Source organism: Arvicanthis niloticus, chromosome 6 (assembly GCF_011762505.2).
Source record: "Arvicanthis niloticus isolate mArvNil1 chromosome 6, mArvNil1.pat.X, whole genome shotgun sequence".
Taxonomy (NCBI): Eukaryota; Metazoa; Chordata; class Mammalia; order Rodentia; family Muridae; genus Arvicanthis; species Arvicanthis niloticus.
The window spans coordinates 98,331,755-98,351,311 of NC_047663.1; the positions used below are offsets into that span (position 1 = coordinate 98,331,755).

General features: G+C 46.7%; 1 long non-coding RNA gene across 1 annotated transcript; it reads right to left on the bottom strand.

Moving 5' to 3' along the window:
- Nucleotides 1-435: 435 nt before the first annotated feature.
- Nucleotides 436-5,579, bottom strand: LOC143442884 (uncharacterized). The gene is made up of 2 exons (XR_013111466.1): nucleotides 5,290-5,579; nucleotides 436-2,766 (listed from the first exon to the last, which is right to left on the bottom strand). It is a non-coding gene; the product is annotated as an uncharacterized LOC143442884 (long non-coding RNA).
- Nucleotides 5,580-19,557: the final 13,978 nt, after the last annotated feature.

A 19,557-nucleotide genomic window follows, 5' to 3' on the forward strand; every position in this document is an offset into this window, starting at 1 on the left:
TTTCATTAGTTAAGATGCAGAACGTCAGAGACGGCCACATAGTAGAGCAGCGTTAGATACTGACTTTGACCTTTGCTGTTTGTTTTGTTTTGTTTTTGTTTTGGACAGGTCTTTTTGCATAGTTCATGCTGACTTCTAGCATTCGATCTTCCTGTTTGCCCGAGTGCTACAGTTTACTGGCATGGTGCTTGTTTGGCCTTTTCAGCCGAAAAACAGAATGGGCTGCTTGCTCTGTAAGCTAAGCCCTTGAGGATGGGGGAACAGAGTCTATCGTGAGCCAGAGTCTGATTCTTAACACAGTGTATCTCCTTAGTTCTGTCATTAACCTGACAGGAGTAGGCCTGTTCTAGTTCTCCACTGTCAAGTTCTCCACTACAGTGTCCTGAACATAGCTGAGAGGCTCAAGAACAATGTTTAATATCATATCCAGCAAAATTAGAATATCATCAATGTAGTTTAGTTTATTGAAGAAATGACATCTTAAACCATAATACAAATAAATCATTGAAAATACCAAAAAGATAACAGGGGCTGTAGTTTTGTTTTGGTCATCATGTTCCAGTAATTTTGATGTAATCACAAAGTTTAGAGAGGAGGGATGGGCTAAACGTGTGACCAAAGGGGTAAGGTATCTAGGTTGTGAGACACCCTCTAATTGGTGATCTGGGCAGCCTGGTTAGTGATAGAGTGCTATGAGTACTAAGTATGGATACCATCCATACAGAAGTATTTATTAGTGATGTATTTGTATTAGATTATTTGTGGATAGGGTCTCATGTAGCCCAGGTTGGCCTCAAACTCATCTTGTAGCTGGGGGATGACCTTAAAGTACTGATCTACCTGACAGTACCTCCTGAGTTCTGTGGTAACAGGCTTGTGCCGTGGTGATGGACACTTTGGATTTTATTTTATAGTTAGTAATCTTCAGAATTGATGTTGCTTGGAATTAAGTCATGGGAATCCTGTTTAAAATAAACGTTAACTTGCTTAGTTAAAGGGGGTTCTGAAACAAAGGAGGTCCTTGATGCACATACAGTACTTGTGACATCTCCTACCTTTCTGAAAGCTGTTAAAATTTTTGGTTTAGGTGGCTTTACCTGGAAAAGGGAGCTTCTGTGTAGAGTAGTTGAGGCATATGAAGCTTTTGTGGGAACATGATTTGAGAAGGGAGCAGGTTTGAGACGCCATTTGGCAGTTGTGCTTGCTATATAAACAAGGTCGGGGCTTTACTTTCTATGTTGGGATCTGCTTCTCTGTGAAATGAGTATGTTGATCCTTGCATTGAGGTTGTTTGTCTGTGGTCCTGTATCTCAGCCAACATGGATCTAGGCTTCATTACAGCAGACTCTGTAGTTTTAGTTTGAACTCTCTTGTGGATGGTTTGTGGGTTTCAGTGCCTGGCTAGCTTCTAGCTTTTTAACTTTCCTGGCCCAGTTTCATCATCTCTGAATGGTAAAAAGTGATTTTTCTAGAATTCCTTGAAAGTTGGAAACATTTATGTCCATGTTTATCTTCCCATTGGTTGAGTGAGCCCTTGAAAATTCTGAAATGGGGTTAATAGTTTTTATTTTGTCCAGTCTGTTGTTGATTGCAGTGGGCCATTGAAAAATATACAGATTTTTTTTGTGTGTGAGTAAAATTTACAGACAGCCTTTTGATTTGTTACTTTCTTTCTTAACCCCCTCCAGTGATAAAATGAAACAATTTTCTATATATTCTTAAATCTTTTTACTTTGGGAACAGTCTTGTGCTGTAAGCTGTTCTTGAGCCCTAGGTGATCTTCATGCCTCAGACTGCTGAGTGTCGGAATTACAGGTTGGAATGACCATTCCTAGCTTATATAAACCACTCCTGGATGTAGCCATTGAAATTGTCTGATTGGCTGACTGTTGGTGTCATCTTGTCCCAGGGGCAGTTGGAAAGGAGAGGGGCTGGCAGCAAATACGATGCTGTGTGTTGTGGAGTGTTTGTCTTCAGAGTACTCCCTGCCCATGCTTTGAGTATTTTCAGTACTGGTTGCCATTATAGGAAGGTGCCAAGGGTGAGCTGGTGCAGGCTGCTTCACTTCATCCTCAGGTGGAAGGACCTGCCTCTAACCTAGGTGTAGGAGAACTTCTGAGTGCTCTCTCCCTCAGATTGTGGGGCGTGTGGACAGGTCACAGCGTCACAGATGTAGCTGTTGGTGTTGTGGAATTTCTGTATTCCGGGTCTGGTGGCCACAGGAAGTCCTGGACTTAGATTATCCTCCACTGCTTTGGAGAGTTCCACATAGGTATCAAAAAATTCTGGACTCTGCAGCCCCAGAGTGGTGGTCTGCACCCTGCCACAGGAAGGCCTTAAAGGTATGAGGCTGTCTCAACTCCTGGGGACCCAGTAGTAGCCTCAGTATTTACTTGTATACTTAAATGCACATATTTCTTTTTCTTTTTCTTTTATATTTTTTTTTTTTTTCTTTTTCTTTTCTTTTTTTTTTTTTTTTTTGGTTTTTCGAGACAGGGTTTCTCTGTGTAGCCCTGGCTGTCCTGGAACTCACTCTGTAGACCAGGCTGGCCTTGAACTCAGAAATCCACCTGCCTCTGCCTCCCAAGTGCTGGGATTAAAGGCTTTCGCCACCACTGCCCTGCAAATGCACATATTTCTAAACCCACCCAGGAATGAGCCATTGTAGTGGAGTGTTGAGGAAATTCTTAGACCATTGCTTTCTGTTCTTGGGATGGAGATGCCAGGGCTAAAGTCCTTTGGAGAGGGGGATCCTTTTTCAAAGTCCTGGATTATAGAGGTAAGAAGTGGATTGCTCTTCAGGAACATGTGGATTTCTACGTATAACAGACACAGCATTCACTCTTTTGGATGATGGAGTCTGATATTTCTTGGGTACTTAATTGAACATGCTATGATGTCATAGTAACATCACCCTCATCCTGAGAACCTAGGGCCTGGACTAGTAACACCCAGCAATACCCAGGGTGGGTATGGATATTTCCTGGTTGAGTAAGTAGATTGAAATGTGGTTTTAAAAAAGCCAGGGGTGGTGGTGGTTGAAATGTGGTTTTAAAAAGACGGGGTGGGATGGGGTGGTGGTGGTGGCAGCACATGCCTTAATCCTAGCACTCTGGAGGCAGAGCCAGCTGGATCTCTGAGTTTGAGACCAGCCTGATCTACAGAGCGAGTTCCAGGACAGCCAGGGCTACACAGACTTGGGTCTTTCGATTGCTAAGAACTACAGAACACATGTGATTAGAAGCATGGATTAGGGTAAATGGGGATTGGATGAAAATCCAGTTTTGCCCCTAGCTACCTACCCTTTTGCCCTTCCTGGATCCTGTTATATGGTGACGATGTCTATAGATACTTGAACACCATCTGATGTGGGCATCCTGTTCTCAAGGTTTCCTTGGGCTCTGGGGCCTCTCTTGAATTCTGTTCCAGTTTCCAGCCTCCAACTCTAAAACCCTCTTCTCTCCAATTTCATGGTTTCAACTTTGTGTATTAGAACCAGCTCTTTTCAAGCTGTACCCACTGTGGGTTTTTTTTAAAGATACTTAAAGCTCTGTAAGTAGAGAACTCAGGAGCTGCTGCTATTTCTGCAGAAGGAATGTTGCCTTGGCCCCACCAGGTTGTCTTGTGTAGGTGACCATTGGCACTAGGCTCCTAAGGTCCCAGGCTTTGAGGAAGCCAGTGTGACCATTACATTCCTCTGGGGCAGGCTTAATTACTGGGCTGGGCAGGAGGAAGTTGGCACTGACACTGTCAAAGGCTGTGATGAGTCAAAACTCGTCTGATGTGACCTGGCAGTGCTGTGTCACCTTGTGGTTTAAAACAGATTCCTGGACTCATTGCCTCTGATTGCAAGCATCTAGAGACCAAAGGTTTGGGGCAGAACAGGATCTCTGTCTCCTTGATCCCCTCACTGAAGCCTTTGGTTTGAAGTCCTGGACTCTAAGCCTCAGGCCTAGGTCTCTGACCATCCTGCTCCTGGAGTCCTTCCTTCAGGCTGCTCTGTCCTAACCATAGGCAAGCTGCCTGTCCCCCCAGAGTGTGACTGAAATTTTCCTGGCAGATGGAGCCATGGGAAGGAGCGTTAATCCAGAAAACGTGGGGTAATGGCTCCTGGTTTGCACAGCCTGGGGCTCTTGTGGGTGTGCTCTGTCTACTGAGCATTTCGCCCCTGCTTTTCTGGGCATAAAGGTGAATTCAATAAAAGGAAGTTGTGAGTCCTGTTATTTGTCTTAATGTCTTTACATGACACTACTTCGGGTTGTATACAGGTGAGTGCCTGCTCTGCAGTTCATCTAGGGCCGGTGGAGCCACAGCAGCTATTGAGGGAAAATGGATTAAGGTCAGGCCTGATGGACAGAGAAGACTTGGTTCTAAAGTGTACCGGCCATTGCATTAAACTCCCCAGGTATCCTGATACAGAAGCAGTTTCTGCTCATACTGGGAATCCTGTTGTGGGTTGGATGCACTACCCTTAAAAATCATTTACAAACACCTGTTCTTGCAAGCCAGTATCCAAAAGGTTTTCCCTTCTGTGTAAAGGATAATGTGGAAATAGCATCAGAGGGCCGGAGTGGACCCTTGAAGATGACCCTGGTTCTTTTTTCCAAGAGAGTTGAAGTGGACCACGTCGCCAGATGAGAGGACTGGCTTGTTTAGAGGTATCTGTAGGAAGCATGGCATGAACAGGTTCCTAGCACTGCCTCCACCTTAAGTACAGTGCTAGCTAGCACCTGCTGCATCTAAAACCCTTTCATCTTTTAAAACCTATTCCTTGAATCTTCCACCTTGTATTGGGTTTCTAGCACCTTTGGAATGCCAGGGAAACCAGTATCTCTGGGTACTTGATGAACATGCTTGCACAGGGTGCTGAGGGGACCAGTATCTGGAAGGAGAGGCTCCTTAACGAGGAAGATTTGGATTATTTCTAGCGCCCTCCCCTCTATTTCCCCTGGAACCCAGCTGGCCCTTCTGAGGCATGGAAGAAACGGGGCTGGAGTAGAGTAATTCCTGACTTTTGCATTGTGTTTTGTGCTTTCCTTATTGGTTTACTGTTTTAATGTGTCTGTGTAAACCGGGTAGTTTTGTCTCTCTAGTAAATACCTTCTCATCTTACTGATGAGAAAAATGAGGCACTGAAGGGTTAAGGGAATGGCTGAATCATCAGAACCAGGGTCTATCCAATTTCTGGCCTGTCGAGAAAGCACTTATGGATGGTTCTTGTTTAGCTTATGTTTGGGATCAATCAAATCAAGGCAACACTGGGGTGTGGGGGGTACGTTAGTTCCTCACCTGTAAGTGCCTATGGCTGAGCGCAAACATGACTCTGGAAAGCTTGGGTGTGGCGCACCTGGATGATCCAAGATCTTCCGGAAGCCTCATATCACCTGGCAGGAAGGCAAGCTGATTCTGTACTGCTTCTTATCAGGCCTCCACAACAGCTCAATTTGCCACAGGGGGCATCCAAGGTCGGCCTGAATCCCCCTACAGCCAGGAACCCTACATTCTTCTTAGGTGACTCACTTCCTGTTTGGGTGGAAGTTTGCGGAGACAAAAACAACTCTGAGCTGCTTCCAGGGAAACAGTATGGCCCCGCCCCCCAGGGCCTTAAAGCAATAGGCTCTCCAGACACGCAGTCTCAGAGCTAATGAAGTCTGGAGCCAGGCATGGTTTGAATCCAATGGGCCTGCTGCCATAACCCAGGGTCCAGGTGCTTCCTGCTCCCTTACTAAGCTTGGTTCTCTGAAACTACACTGTTCTCCAACCTCCAGCACCCAAGAGACGCCCCAGGGTTATCAATAGAAGGGTCAGCATTGGTCTCACCTTGGCAAGGTTTATTGAGTAGTAAGCCAAGGAAGGTGGATATGTGAGGTACGAGCAGGTAAGTGATACAAATAGGTGACTCCTTGAGGGTAGTGGATTTCAAAGTGGGTACCTCTTTAAGAGCAGTCACATGAATCTTGTTTTGAGACAAGAGTGGGGGAAACTGGATTTGCTGTACCTGCCTCTGCAATTTGACCAGACTGAAGCACACCTGCATATATGTGTATACACACATCATTTTGAGATTCTTACACTGGTCAGACTGCCCAGGGATTACCTGCATGTGCCTCCATTCCATGTCTCTGTGGTTAACAGGTTTGTAACCACAGCTGGAACCTCTAGAGGGACTTTGGATAGATAGAGCCCTGGAGAATGGCCCAAGGGTAGTGGATGAGAAGTGAGAGGACTGAAGCAGGACCTGATTTCTGACTGAACCATCAGCTCAAAGGAAGGGCAGTGGGTTAAAAACCTAGCAGCTAGCCGGGCGGTGGTGGCACACGCCTTTAATCCCAGCACTTGGGAGGAGGCAGAGGCAGGCGGATCTCTGAGTTCGAGGCCAGCCTGGTCTACAGAGTGAGTTCCAGGACAGCCAAGGCTATACAGAGAAACCCTGTCTCAAAAAACCAAAAAAAAAAAAAAAAAAAAAAAAAAAAAAAAAAAAAACCTAGCAGCTTCCTGAAGGTTCCAGCACCAACCCACTATTTAGGTTTCCCAAGCCAGAAGGCACCAAATTCGAACCTCCCAGTGGACTTTGTTGGGTCAAGGTGCTCTGAACACTTGAGCATGGACAAAGCAGGCACCAGCTTCTCTATGTTCAGGGTGGGGCTGAAACGAACAGGAAGCAGGCCAGTTCTGCAGGAACTGTCAGCAGCCCTGAAGTACAGAGGTCCCAGTTGTCATATCATCCTGATAAACATTACCGAGCCCTCCTGGGTGCTTTGAACACATCTGGTAACCCTGGAGGCAAGCATGTCACTTAGCTCACAAAGGGTGACTGACTTGCTTGAAGATGGTCTTTCTCAACTTTAGACCCTTTCTGTGCGTGCTTCAGAGCTGGAGATCCACGGGAGAATGGCGTTTGGGTTATTTGACATCCTTGATATTGGGTGTCATCCACTCCAAGTGAATGCTCAAAGCAGGTGGTGAGTTGATTTTCTGAATTATGCTTTGTGTGTGTATGTATGTATATATTCCCTACATCAGCCATGATGTAGAGATAGGATGTGGCTTAGTGGATAAACCATTCCTAGGTGGATGTGAGAACCTAAGTTCAAATCCCCAGACCCCAGGGACATGTGCATAGACTTCTGTAATCCTTGTGTTCCTACAGGGAAAGCAGGACGTTTCTTAGTTACCATTCTTTTGCTGGGAGGAAACACCATGACCAAGGAGACCTATAGAGCATTTAATTGGGACATTGCTTACACTTTCAGAGGGTTAGTCTATGGTCATCAGGGCAGGAAGTGTGGCTGGCAGGCATAGGGATGAGAGCTAACATCCTGATCTGCTGAAAGACAGGCAGAGGGAGAGAAAGGGATAGATAGAGGGAGGGAGAGGGGGGAGGGTGGGAGAGAGACATAGGCACACTCTGGGTCTGTTAATGTGCTGTGTATGTGCTTTTGAAACCCCAAAGCCATACCTCAGTGACAACAACAAGGCCATATTTTCTAAACCTTCCAAAACAGTTCCACTAACTGGGGGCAAAGCATTCAAACATATGACTATGGGGGCCATTGTGGTGGTTTGGATGTAATTGGGCTCCACAGGGAGTGGCAATCTTAGGAGGAGTGACTTTGTTGGAAGAGGTGTGTCACTGTGGGGGTGGGCTCTTAGGTCTCCTATGCTCAATCTACGCCCAACATGGCACAGTTTCCTCTGCTGCCTGGGGATCAAGATGTAGAACTCTAGGCTCCTCCAGTACCATGTCATCTGTCTATATGCTGCCATGCTTCCCGTCACGATGACAGTGGACTGAACCTCTGAACTGTAAACTAGTCTCTTCATTGCAATAAAACCCAAACTAAGAGCCATTTTCATTCAAGGAGGAATAGTGTATAGGCATAATTTTTTTGCAACCTACTTTTAGTAAAGGTTCAACTTCTCCTCTAGTCCACCACCCACCAGAGGTAGTGGAAAAGTTCTTAGGATGTGGGGAAAGTAGACCTGTACAGCAATAGTTCTTTAGGGCTCAGTCTTCTTTGGCAGCAGTTCAGTCCCATAGCAAACATCAAATATGACCTAGTAGCTGCAGACCAGTCCTCTAGGCAGGTAGACACCAGGCATGACCCAGCAGCTACAGTCCAGTCCTTTCAGCAAGCAAGACACCAGGCACGAACACATAATAAGCTGTAGTTCAATCCTGAAGAAGCCACCATGCTCACCACCCAGCCTGAAGTGAGGCCACAGAAGTGGCAAGCTACCACAGGAACCTCATGAGCAGTTCTTAGACGAATTCTTCTCAGTGGCAGCCTTATTACAAGTTGAGCTCAAGGACACCATGTAAGGCCCATCATTAGCAAAGAATAGCGAGGCGGAGCAAGCCAAGACTCTACTCGGGGCTTGTCTTCCACTGTCTGTTGGGTTATATTTATACTTCTTCACCATGGGTCCTTCCACATGTTCATGTTTGCTATATCAAAACATCCTTTCATCTGTTTCTGCTTCAGGGAAACAGTCATTCATGTGTTCAAATTGGCAAGACACTCTTTCAGCTGTATGTCCCAGCAAAACATCATTTGACATAACTAACATTCCAAAGAACTAGAAGTTTCCATGTCAATACTGAGAGAACCTGGAAGCTTGAGGCAGCCTGGATGTGTGCAACAGAAAAAAAAAAAAAAAAGTCCCTGTTTCAAACAAGTTAGAAGGGTGAGGGTTGCTCTCTGACCCCCCCCCACCTCCACTCATGAGTGAGTACGCTCATACACATAAATATTAAAACTCACGTAGAATATTAAACATTATGTAGATCAGAAGTATGAAACGTGTATGACTCAATGCTGAGATTCAGTCTCGAGATAAATGGCGGGATTTGAATCCTGACTCCAGCATTTAATGAGTTGTGTGACCTTGAACAAACCTAGTTAACCTCCTGCCTCAGCTTCCTTGTCTGTACGATGTAATTATGGTTTTAATTTTGAGTTATATTTAGAGTTACATGAATTTAACAACTTCAGAACTCATAATGGTACTCACGGGGCTGGGGAAGAACATTGCACAGAACCTGCTACAGTGTCAGGTACATGTAATCCCCATCTCGGAAGTAGAGGAGTTCAAGGTCACTGTCCGAAAGGGTGAATTCGAGGCCAGTGGACTCTGTGAGGCCTTGTCTGAACTAAACTAATGACAATGATAAAAATGTGTATAATATCTTCTTTGTTTTATGCAGAAGTGTGCTTATGTCTATGTGCCATGTGTGTGCCTGATGCTTGGAGAGGCGAGAAAAGGGCATCAGAGCCCCTGGAACTGGAGTCACAGACAGTTGTGCGCTGCCATGCAGGTGCTTGGAATTTGAACCTGGGTCCTCTGCAAGAGCAGCCAGTGCTCTTAACTGCTGAGCCATCTCTCCTGTCCCAGTATGTACTTATTTGTAAACACAGAGGAAATAGACACTATTTTCTAAAACACGGCATGAATGTAAAGTTTTGTTCATAATATGAACTCTAGGGAATGGAATTATGACAAGGACCAGTTTGCAGCTAAGGAAATGGGTCTAGTGAGCAAACCATGTGCCTCAGAACCCATGTGAAAGCCCAATGGATGTGGCAGCACCCCCCTTCCTGAGTGCACATGCGCACACATGCACAGACAATAAAAGAATGAGAAATCTACTTTCCTGATCCACAGACACTGGTTTTTGCCTGTCAGTGAAAGGTGGTGCTGCACAGTGAAGGCCAGGGTGTGACTAGGGTTTAGAACTAGAAATACAGACAACTTCTGTTTCTGCTCTATCTTGTTGGTAACTAGAAATGTAAAAGCAGAGCCCTTGGAAAGCAGAGGTGGGAATGTTGCTGTGAATTTGAGGCCAGACGAGCTTCCTACATCGTGAGATTGTTTTCAATCAACCAGCCAACAAAAGATGCCCGTGGTAATGGTTCATGCCAGCGCCTGGGAAGCTCTTCCTTCCCTTGTGATGTCCTGTCTCAACAAACCCAAAGGAAAACATCTAATTTCTGTCCCTACGTTCCACATTTCAAAGAAATAATGGTGGAATCTGGTCCTTATGCAGTGGTATCTATCGGGTGTGTATCACTTGGTGCAGAAAGGGCCCAAACGCTTTCTTTCTTTTCTTTTCTTTTTTTTTATACACACACCAGTTCACTTATGCTATGGAAGAAAATTCCGTGAGGCTTGGAGGTGTTCCAAGTAGGATAAGAACTTAACATTTTGGGCTTTCTGGAGGGCCAAGACAGTGAGCAGGGTTTTAGTAAATCCTCCATTGTATCTTATATTTTTTGGGTCTCTGAACAGTCCCAGGTCCTCGCACCCCTTCTTTGGCACCCCCCCCCCACCTTTGTGGGTTCCCTGTTTATCACAGCTTGTTCGAGTTCCTGGCTGGGCACTGCCACCTAGAGGCTACTGGGCCTCAGGGCAGCTGATCCATCTACGTCACCAGATTACTGGTTTCCAGCCACAGGGAATCCCTGCTATGACAGGCATGGCCTCTTGGAGTGGGCTTGTTTCCTAGAAGGCACTGAATAAGTCAGCACTAGAAAGACCCTTTGAGGTACAGTGTCCTTGAAGATTTTAGGGGACCAAGGAAGCCTTTGAGAACAGTGTTTCATAACCCATGATTCTTTGAAACAACTGTAGGTGGGAGATTATCTTAGAGAACCCCTGCAGCCATCCCCAGCCCCCTAATCAGAACTTGCTGGTGGTATTATGCTTCCTGTGTGAGGTGGCTGTGGCAGAGGTGGCTCAGGCCCCCTGGGAATCTAATAAACCACGTGACACAGGCTTTCCTGGAAGCACAGACACACCTCAGGAGCTAACTTGAGTCTTCTGGCTCACTGTGTATCTACGGAGGGAGGTCTGCTCTCTGAAAGAATTCTAGGTTCAGAGAATGAGTGTCAAGTGGTAATTGACCTCCTGTTATGGTCTAGACACTGTGCCCTGGGACACAATGAATACAGGGTGGAGGGGACAGGGTGTGGCTGAGATCTCTGTGGAGTTTTTGGGCTCGTGAAGGCAGACAGTTGGTGGAACAAGTCTTGTAGGGGACTTGGGTCTCTGGAGGGGTACAGCCGACATGGAACTGAAATGAAGTTTGGAGCTTCTTCTAGCTGCTCTTGAGAAGTGGAGGCAGTGCTGGGCGGTGGTGGCGCACGCCTTTAATCCCAGCACTTGGGAGGCAGAGGCAGGCGGATTTCTGAGTTTGAGGCTAGCCTGGTCTACAGAGTGAGTTCCAGGACAGCCAGGGCTACACAGAGAAACCCTGCCTCGAAAAAAACAAAAAAAAAAAAAAAAAAAAAAAAAAAAAGAAGAAGAAGAAGAAGAAGAGAAGTGGAGGCAGGAAGATCAGGAATTCTAGGCAATCCTTGGGTATGTATGGAATTTGAGGCTAGCCTGGGCTCCTTAGACTGCCTAAAAAAATAGTGAGCAAAGTTACTTAAATCAAATCTAGGGTTAACTTAGAATATCCTAAGCTATCTTCACTTTGTTGGTTAACCCTGACTGTCAACTTGATGCGCTTCAGAATCACCATGGAAACAGATGACTGGGTATGCATGTGAGGGATTCTCTAGATGAGGTAAACTGAGGTGGGAAGAACCACTGTAAACGTGAGTGGTGCCATTCCATCACGGGATTTTCTTCCATAGCATAAGTGAGCTGATGTGTATAATTAGACCTTTGAAAGCATTTGGACCCTTTCTGCACCAAGTGATACACACCCGATAGATACCACTGCATAAGGACCATCAGAGTTGACTCATCTTGTGTTTTATCACAACAATGAAAAGTGTACCAGCGGACTCTGAGTGTGACAGTCCGCTTTTCACGCCCTCAGTGTGTTAGTACGCCAGCCACCTAAGGCACAGTCGTGTATCCACCCCACCCCTGCCCCTTTCATTTAAAATTTTTTTATCGTGGTACCTTGGCACCAGGTGTTGCCTCAGTCTTGGGGTTTCCCTGGCCCTTCACCTGCCTGCCCATGCACAGTCCTTGTCTTCCTTTCCTCTGTGGTCCATCCAGTTTGCTCCCACATGCGCATTCAGTTCCCACATTTTTCCTGCTTGTCTTCATGTTCAAGCTTGTGGTTCCTTTCATTCCTGGACATTCATATTTCTTGTCTGGTCCCTTTTTTTGTGGGGGGGTGGGGGAGGAGGTGGGACCATCCCTCTCTTTTTCTTATTCTATCCTCAGTACCCCATACAGTACTCTGCATGAGAGGGACTGGCTGGTACTGGTGAATACAGGGGATGCTGGGGTTGGCCTGGGCGGGGGACTGTGGGAGACAGGATTTAAGAGCATGCAGAGCAGGTAGCCTGCAAACCGGACTGCTTCTCTGACCTCCAGGATCAGGTACGATCTCCATTTACCTCTCCTCCTCCATCCACCTGGTGCAGTCTTGCCCTTGTATACTGAGCAGAGTGTGGATGAGAGACTTATCCCCAGGGCCGGGTGCAGATATGGCTGTGGTTGTGATAGGGACACTTTCATAGTCTCTATTATAGAGACACTCTCGTATCCCATATTATGAAAAGGGATCTGCACATAAAGGTTTATCAGCAGCTTAGTGAGCTTTCTCTGTCCGGGAGCTGGTTTGTTGAGTTAATCCGCTCCCCACCCAGATTCCCCTAGGGGGAGCCCAAAGATGGTACCAGTGGGGAGTAACTGGACTCAATGCTTCCAGAAATGCCTGAGCCCAGACACCCACAGAAATGGAAGCAACACAGAGGTCATGAGGGCTGCCTCAGCAATGTGGCTGACTCCTAACCACAGACGTAGGACAGAGCTCTGCAATGATTGTCTTTGTCTCTCCTTTCTGCCCCCGTCACATGCCAGCTGGAGATGAGCTGGAAGACTGATCTTTTAGGATGTTAACCTACTGTCTTCTCAGATTGCTGGCTCTTTGGATGGTGTTTGAAGATCACCCACGCTCACTGTCTTCTGTAATGGTAGGCACTTGCTGAGCTATTTCAGTTACCTCTGGGCTCCTGTGTCTGGGCTCTGGGTGTCTGCAGAGGGCAGCAGTGCTACAGTCATAGCCATGCTGAGCCCCTGAGGGAGGGAGACTCACACAAGCTCTGAACTTGAGCAGAGCAGGCTCCACCTCACTCCCCAAGAGATATGCAGGGTGTGGTGGGGGTGGGGTGGAGGTGGGGAGTGGAGATGCACCTTTCCATTACTCTGCAGATCTGCAGACTGTTTCTTGACACAGGGATGGGAAGAATTTTTTTTTTTTTTTTTTCAAGACAGGGTTTCTCTGTATAGCCTTGGCTGTCCTGGAACTCACTCGGTAGACCAGGCTGGCCTCGAACTCAGAAATCCGCCTGCCTCTGCCTCCCAAGTGCTGGGATTAAAGGAGTGCGCCACCACCGCCCGGCGAAGAATTTAATTATTTCTGCTTGAGAAAAGTAGCAGGTTCTTGAGTTTAAGAGTAAAATTCTAAATGTGATGTTTCGTCTCTGAGCAGCCAGTGCAGAGGCTCATAACACAGCCTACAGAGGCACAGTGTGTAAAGCAGGTGTCAGTGTTTCTTTTCTTTCTTTTCCAGGTGGATTTTTGAACTCCTTTTGTAGCCGTTTGTGTCTGCCTGTGTGGGGTGAGGCAGAGACTTGTGCGTGCATGTGGAGAGGCCTGGGGCTGACATTAGCAGTCTTCCTTAGTTGCTCTTCATCTTATTTGTTGAGGCGAGGTCTTTCGATTGAACCTCTCCTTCCTAATAGGACTGCTTTGGCTAGTCAGCTGGCCTGGAGACCCCTGTGTCCTTCTGAGTGCTGGAATTATAGGTGGGCCACCATGTCTGTCCTGTTTACTTGGGTTCTAGGGATCCAAATTCTTATCCTGTTGGTAATTGTGGCTGGAGAACCTCAGGGAGTCCCTCACGTCAGGCTGTGGGTAGTTGGCTGGGAACGCTCTGGGTTCCTCCAGCTGTAATTTAGGCCCGGCTGCTGTGGCTCCACAGTTCCTCACTGCACGGCCCCAAACACAAGAAAGTCCTTGGGTTTCCAAAATGGGTTTATTGGCATGACGGATGGTGGATGGATCTGGATGCAACACCCCCCCCCCCCAAACCCAGGGCAGACCTGAGTTAAATAGGGAGGGAAAGAGGAGGAAGGGGCTGGGGAGGAATGCTCAATTGGCTCCACCCTCTGGCCTTCAGGTATCTCATTAGTATGTAAATCTCTCTAGGCCCTGAAGCCTGTTAATCAGGCCCTCTACCTATGCCCTATGTGACTGAAGGGTGCAGGTTGAATGGAGGTTAGACAGGAGCCTGGGTTCTGGGGGCGTGGCCAAACATCCACAACCCAAGAACCAGGGTACCCTTCCACAGGTCCGACATTATCCCCCTACTTACCTGGCACATACTCTGTCTCCAGAGCCATGTCCCTACTGCTCATATGCTCTCTCTGTCTCTTTCTCCCTGGTAGGATCTCTTGCAGCCCAGGCATATAGCTGAGAGTGACTTTGAACTTCTAACCCTCCAGCTTCCATGTCCCGAGAGCTGGCTTTCTAAGCATACACCACCACTACTACCATTACACCTGATTCACATAGTTGAACTTAACCTAAGAGATACACTACCTCAGGGGCCAGAGAGATGGCTCAGCTGTTAAGAGCACTGGCTGCTCTTCCAGAGGTCCTGAGTTCAATTCCCAGCAACCACTTGGTGGTTCATAACCATCTGGATCTGATGCCCTCTTCTGGCGCATACATTAAATAAATACATCTTAAAGAAAAAAAAAACCACTACCTCATTGGGCATTTTGGGAGTGTAACTTGCTTTGTGTGGTAACAGCACATTGAAAACTCTTGGTAAACTCTCTTCTAACATCTAATTATATCAGCTGTCCCTCCTCCCTAATGAGAACTCTAGAGAAGAATCCTTTGGGAGAGCATAAATGAGCAGATGAGGTTGCTAGTGTCTTCTTCTTCTTCTTCTTTTTTTCCTCCTGTCTGAAAGAATTATAAAAACAAAATTGTCTGATGGTAAAGAAGCGAATTCAACTGAAAATGGAGTCATTTGAGCTGCTCTCCTGCTCAGAGTTTTAGCTGACAAAGCACAGCCTTCCAAATATGTGTGGCATTTTTTATTGGAATTCTCTTAGTTAGCTGTGTTTACAAACACACAGCTCAATTGTTCTACACTCAGCCCAGCCTTTCAAAAACAGTTCAGCCACGTTCTTCTCTGACTTTCTGCCTTTAGAAGCATGGCTCAACATTATCTTTTTGTTTTTGTATTGAGACCCCACTGTTTACCTGGGTTTCGTAACCCCCGGTGTGTGTGTGTGTGTGTGTGTGTGTGTGTGTGTGTGTTTATTGTGTGTATTCAAGTGTGATGGCCTGACTGTGGCAGCCAGAGAACAACTCCAGGAGTCAGTTCTGTCCTACCATGTGGAGCCTGGGTTTGAACTCTGGTTGTCAAGCTGGGCAGCAATCACCCTTGCCCTGTTGAGCTATCTTGTCCACCCCAGCATGATGCTTTCTAAGATCCTGGGTTGATCTTGAGTTCTCAGTTTCTGTCAGATGTCATCACACTTTGGAACTAAGGGATCCCAAGGGGAAAAAGAACAAAGGCCGAGAGCGGAAGAAAGGGAATCAGTATGCGGTTCATGATTAGCAGGTGACGAGAAGGAGAAGGCAGAAGATGGCTTCTCATGGTCTCCAGGTGGCTTCAGACTCACTAAGGTCCCGACCCTCTTGCATCTAGTTCTCCATTGCTGGGGTTACAGACAGGAGCTGTCAGCCATTGCTGCAATTGTTTCTCTTTAACAGTTTAAAAACATCTCTATATATGTTTTAGTGATATAGAATATAACTTGGAAGAAGGTAATTTTTGTAATTAGTCTGTATTGATAGAATAATTCTGATCTATGAGTCTTGTCCTAGCTCAGGCTGGCCTTGGATTTGGACAACCCCCTGCTTTCACTCACACGTGTTGGGATTACAGGTGTGAAACACTAACCTGGCACATAGAACTCCTAAAACATGGTAAGTAGGTTTTGTTGATGTTATGAAATAAAGCAGAATTTACATGTTATTTACTGGTGTGGCTTTGTTCTAGGAAATGTGCTGGAGTGTCAAGGGAAGCCAGGCCTTCTCTCTCTCTCTCTCTCTCTCTCTCTCTCTCTCTCTCTCTCTCTCTCTCTCTTCCTTCCTTTCTTTCTGACTTGTTTTTTTTTTTTTTTTTTTTTTTTTTATGTAGTCCAGGCTGGCTTTCAGTCTAATCCTCCTGCCTCAGCTATGATGATAAGCATACACCAGCACCCCTGACTTAAAGGAAGCCAAGCCTTGTGCACACAGCCCTGTGCTGGGGTCAGTTGCTTACCCACACTCTGGGCTGATGAACCCTCAGGGCTGTACCTGAGGCTGGTTTGTGATGAGAACCAAATGTTCTGGCAGCCTCTGGAAACAGCATCACACCTACAGGACTGCCTGCTTTATTAGAAATGATTGCTAACTTTGCCCCCCTCTGGGGGCGGCTGAAGCCCACTGCGCTTGCATCTCTTTCTCTCCTGTCCCTGTTGGTGACTGAATTTGGTTCATTTGCTTTTTTCTGCAAGGATGTGGGCAGAACTCCAGCCAGCCTTTGGGATGGCTGTGGGTAATATATTCTTTTCAAGTACAGACGTTTTTATTATTATTCAAATCTTTAAAATGTCAGTCTATTGAATTTGGAGGTTGGGTATCATGGTTGTGGGGTCAGGTGTTTTTTCCTTTTTCTCCCTGTTCTCCTCCCCCAGTTTTGTGGGCAGGTGAGGCTGCTGTGTGTGTTTTTGACCTTCCTGGTCTAACCTCAGTAATATTGACACTTGTGACTGGCTCCTTCCTGTGGATCTGTGCACATTTGTGGGTACCTGTCTTTTTTATTTAATGTATGTATGTATGTATGTATGTATGCATGCATGTATGTATGTATGTATATGATACACCATTGCTCTCTTCAAACACCCCAGAAGAGGGCATCAGATCCCATTGCAGATGGTTGTGAGCCACCATGTGGGTGCTGGGAATTGAACTCAGGATCTCTGGAAGAGCAGTCAGTGCTCTTAACCACTGAGCCGCCATCTCTCCAGCCTGTGAGCACCTGTCTTCAGCTTCATTTTTTCCCCTAGACTCTCATAGAGCCCAGACTGACTTGGAACTTGCTGGGTAGTTGAGGATGGTCTTGAACTCCTGGTCTTCCTGTCTTCACCTTCCCAATGCCTCAGTACTGGTACCACCAACTCCAGGCTTCAGGAGTATTAGGCAAGTACTTTGCCAACTAAGTGTTCCCAGCCCTTTCCCACAATCCTGAGGTTGTAGGTGTGTATGTAATGCCACTCCTGGTTTTTGTGGTGCTGAGACAAGGTACCTTCCTATTCGAGGGATCATAGGATTTTTGTTGTTTCCAGACAGGGTCTCCATATATATCCTAGGCTGACCTTGACTTGTGACACGCCTGCCTCAGCCTCCTGGTTGCTGGGATCATAGGGCAGTCACCACACACAGCTGGTAAGATGTTAACAGTCCCCCTGAGCTTGGTGGATGGCAGTAACAAGCTCTCTCTTTTCAAACTCTTCCTACACAAGGACTCCAGGCATTGCCTAGTGTCCCCTGGAGGCATGCCTGTTCCTCTTTGAAACACTGCTCTGTTCCTTTCTGCATGCTTCACTAACCCAGTCTCTCTTAGTAATCAGTGGCTGAACTCACATGTAAGGAATGGGGATCCGGCTCCATCACTCCGTACTTTCTCTGATCTGTGCTGTACCCTCAGCCCATCCAGGCTTCGGTTAATCCTAAAGATGGAAGGAGAAAGACCACTGACCCAAATCATCATGGCCAAAATAATTAAAGCAAGCTTTTTTTTTTTTTATTCATGTACACGGTTGCCTCCCCCTAAGGTGGGGTTCGAGAGGTCAGAATTGGGTGTGAGGAAGACAAGGCTTTTATAGCTCAGGGGTATCAGGTTTCCAAATTGATGATTTGGTGGGCAAAATAGGCGGGTTATGGGGGCTGAACATAAGCATAACAAGTTAACCCCTCCCGAAACAAAGACGTGTTTGCAGGCGGGCAGAGCAAGACCCACATCGCTGGTCAGATAACATTTTGAAACAAAGGTAGGGTTGTGAGATGGTTATAACCAACTTTTTGAAAGGAAGGCATGATTGCCATGCCTGGAGCAGGCAGTACAGAACCATTTGCAGTTAAGGTTACAGGTGGGGCACAGCCCAATCCTTGAGAAACAGGTTTAATCATAACAAGGAATGAGCCCAGTTTGTCTGTACTGGAAGACAACTTTTAAGCCTGAAACGAAGGCAGGCTGGTTCTTCACTTCAAAGGATCAAAGGTGAGGCCGCTGCCGGGGGAGTGACTAGGTAAACCAATGACAGCTTTGAGGGCTCTCCTAGTGAAGGTTTCCGTGTGCCTAGATATCCACTGGAGTTTGTGAGCTGGGGAGCAGCTAGACACCCTCCTGCTTCTGATGACCCACTTGAGACATTGCTTTGGACTTAAGTCCAAGTGACAGTGGCCTGGGGCCCATGTCCAGGACTCAGAAGGTGCCTCAGAAACTGGGTGACAGACTGTCCACCCCTATATGTTCCAATCCCACTTATCACCTCTTTCAAACCTCGTGAACCCCAATTTTAGAAGTCCCAGGGGCTGACTGGGGTCTTTTCTGTATTTATTTATTTAGGCTGAATCTTGCTATGTAGCCCTGTTCTGGCACTCTTTATCTAGCCCAGGCTAGCCTTTAATTTGAGGCAATCCTTCTGCCTCAGGCTGTCCAGTGCTGGGATTACAGGTTTGCAGCACCACCCTGGCTTAACCATGTTCCTTCTTCTTTTGTTTTTCAGTGCTGAGACTCGAACTCAGGGTCTTGTGCATGGTAGACACGTGTCCTGCGGCTGAGCCACACCCCCAGCCATTCCTGTTTTATCCATGGCCTGCATCCTTCACCTCATCTGTACCCCAGGTCTGATGTAGCTGAGACCAGTCATGTTTAAGTTCAAAGCTGTTAGGGTATAAAAGAAGAAAATTAATGTCTTATCTATCTTGAGTTCTCTTGTCAATTAGAGTAAACAAAGGCCAGGAGAAGTGGGGCGGGGGTGGGGGAGAGAAGAAAACAGGACAAATTTGTAATGTGTGTGTCTGTGTGTGAGTGTGTGTGGTGTGCTGGGGATGGAGCTTAGGTGGATAGAGTGATGGCCTCACACAAATGACTCCCTGGCTCCATTCCCCACACTGCACAGATAGGTGATGTCTATCTGTTATCCCAGCAGGGGGTGGGGATAGGGTAGGGGGCAGGGCTAGCATGTTGCATGTGTGTGTGTATGTGTGTGACAGAAAGAACAGTTCAAGGACATTTGCAATAACCAAATACGTTGTGAGGCCAGCCTGGGTTACAAGAGACCCAGTCTCAAAACCGACCAGATAGCTGGGAGGTGGTGACACACCTTTACTCCCAGCGCTTGGGAGGCAGAGGCAGGTGGATCTTTGAGTTTGAAGGCAGCCTGGTCTACAGAGCTGGTTTCAGGACAGTCACAGCTACACAGAGAAATCCTGTCTTGAAAAACAAAATCAAAAAGAAAA